This window comes from Panicum virgatum, chromosome 3K (genome assembly GCF_016808335.1).
Source record: "Panicum virgatum strain AP13 chromosome 3K, P.virgatum_v5, whole genome shotgun sequence".
NCBI lineage: Eukaryota > Viridiplantae > Streptophyta > Magnoliopsida > Poales > Poaceae > Panicum > Panicum virgatum.
In genome coordinates, this window is record NC_053138.1 from 32,676,863 (window position 1) to 32,679,777 (window position 2,915).

Sequence of the window (2,915 nt, forward strand, 5' to 3'; positions counted from 1 at the left end):
TTTCATTTTTTTCTTCCGCTATTTATTTTCTTGCTTTGAATATATTATTTCTTCTATTTTCTTTTTTTGTCTTTTATGCTCAATTTTCTTCCTTGTATTTTCCATTGAATTTTTTGGATTAAATTTTTTATTTCTTTTCTTCAGTTATTTTGTACTCCCTCCGTATATGAAAAAGAAGTCGTTTTATGTTTGTCTTAAGTCAAATATTTTAGACTTTGACTATAAATAAATTCTTTTGTGTTGAGTTTGAAAATATAAAAGCGATATAAGTAGATTAATCTTGAAATGTAGTTTTGTAAAAGTATATATTAACTATATTTTATAATTTTTAGGGGGTGCGCTATTTAACACCCAGCGTGTTGAATAATTCAACACGCCCTTCTCAAAAAAAAAAAGTTATTCAACACGCCAGCGCCGACCCAGCTTTGCTTGATCTGGTCGTAACCGGAAAAAGGTCATCCGTGACCAGAAATGTCTTGTTTTAACCGGAAAATATGTCTGCAGTCGAAAAAAGTTCTTATGCGACCGGAATAATGGTGTTTAAACCGGAAAAGGTTGTAGGCAGTCTTTGGTGCTGTTGATTACCGGAAAAAAGTTACGTGTGTTATCTATTATAACCAGAAGAAGGTTTCTCTTATGCGGAAAAAAATTATTTCCAACAAAATATTCTGGTTCGTTAGATTGGAGCATTTGTGAGACTGGAAAATCTCATTGTGTCTGCCATCCAAACCGGAAAAAAGTTATAATAACACGAGATTTCTTTTCTTGCACTGAGAAACTCAAAATATCCCATGTTTTCCTTATACAGCATCATGCAGAAGACATCCATACATACGAATAAATACAATAATTTCACATGCACATATCCTTGTAAAATGAAGTTATTAAGTTAAACAGAGTACATGGAATCAGGAATAATTTACACACGTGAACAATTCCAATAATACTAGATAACTGACAGAAGCAATCATGTATTTGCCTCATTTCAAATGAACTGTAGTCAAGCTGTCAGAGCATCTCTGCAAATTCAAGGAATTTCTTCAGTAAATTGAGGAATAAGATAATCTGTCAAAAGAACTGCACAAAGACTAAATATTGACATAGTGTCACATACAAAGCATGTAAATTCCGAAGTATATATAATGCAACAGCTTCGAATCTAATACCCTGAAGTTGATTCGCTTGATATTCAGATAAAAATTATAAAATACACCATTTTAGTTGACGAAAAGAAACATGAAGACAGTGTAGCTATAAGAAAGGTGCGGGTGCTATATGAAATAAATCTTATTTGTTGACTCCAATATTTTTTAATGGAACAAATGAGGAAGCGGCTGAAACAAATGAGAAAAGCAATTCATTGTCAGATTGGATGAACGAGCAGAGGAAACCAAAATAAGTTTCAGCACTGCTGGACAAAATTATGAAACAATCTCTGTACAGTAACAGAAGGAAGTTTGTGGGCGGACAAAGATCTGAACCTGACCTGATTTTAGAGGATAACGGGTGGATCCATTCATTGCAAGCATCAAGATGATAGAGATCGATGAGATTTTTTACAGAAAAATCGAAATTTTTAAGACAGTAGCCATCGGCATCACCGTAATGCATACCTGGCACATAGATCCAGTAGGGGAGCACACGGATGCACCGCCAATTTCAGGCAGAGTCGTAGGATGCTTGGGCGTCTGGCCGGCTTCGTGGCTCGGGTGCAACCGTGCAGGTCAGGTTGAGCCGTGCGTTTGGGGGTGGGCTCCAGTGGCCGGTGGCAGCGTCAGCTGCCGTTGAGGTGCCCGCAGTCCCGCACCGCCAGCTACCTTCTCCATGCTAACCCGGAGTAGGCGCGGCTTGGAACGGAGAGAACGCGGCCCAACGTACCGACGGACGGCGACAAGCCACCGTGGAGGGAAGAGGTCGCGCCATCGACCCATCGGCGTCCCCGCGGCCTGGACGTGGGCTGCCGCCGCGAGGAGGGAGGAGGTCGCCCCGTGGCGAGATCTGCACGAGCAAGGGGCAGTGCCCGATCTAGGCCCCCGCACCACCGCGTCAGGATAGAGCAGCACCGGCGCATGAGGGGAAGGGGATCGAGCGCGGCACGACGGAGGAATCCACGACACGACAAATCGCTTTACCTTCCCTAGATCTACGACGGTTCACGGGGAATGACTGAGCCCTGTTTAGTTCCCGTCCACTAAACACAAAACACAAATTTTTGTGAAGGAATGTTGCTAATTTGAAGTACTAAATAAAATTTATTTATAAATTTTTTTGCATGGATGGGCTGTAAATCACGAGACGAATCTAATGAGACTACTTAATCCATGATTTGCAACAGTGATGCTACAGTAACCATCCGCTAATTATTGCTTTAATCATGGATTAATTAGCATCATTAGATTCGTCTCGCGATTTACAACCCATCTGTACAAAAAGTTTTGTAAATAGACTTCATTTAGTACTTTAAATTGGCAAGATTCCGTCGCAAAATTTTTTTGCGTTTATATGTAAAAGGACTAAACAGGGCCTGAATGAGAGAAGGAAGGCCAAAATTTTGCAATTAGTGGGCGCAGCTAGGGACCCACGATCCGAGAAAAATATGATGAACTTTTTCCGGTTGCGGATGACAGTCTAGGTAGGGGTGGCAAAGGTCCAAGATTTTGAACTAGAAAAATCTAAGGACCGTGTTTTAAAAGAGCCGGGCTGTAATCTTATATAATTTTAAACTAAATAATTTAAAGGTCTTATTGGGCTGTGAAGAGGCCGCTAGGGTCATGGGCCATTATCACTCCTAAGTCTAGGTGGGTGAATCAAGGGTGCCCGAGCTGGTTCGATAAGATGGTGGTCAGGCTGGTGTGTTGAATACTTATTCAACACTAAATAGGGAATATATTTTTTTAGTTTCGTAAAAATATATA

General features: G+C 40.5%; 1 long non-coding RNA gene across 1 annotated transcript; it reads right to left on the bottom strand.

Moving 5' to 3' along the window:
• Window positions 1–740: 740 nt before the first annotated feature.
• On the bottom strand, window positions 741–2,164 carry LOC120699025. The gene is made up of 2 exons (XR_005685164.1): window positions 1,614–2,164; window positions 741–1,019 (listed from the first exon to the last, which is right to left on the bottom strand). It is a non-coding gene; the product is annotated as an uncharacterized LOC120699025 (long non-coding RNA).
• Window positions 2,165–2,915: the final 751 nt, after the last annotated feature.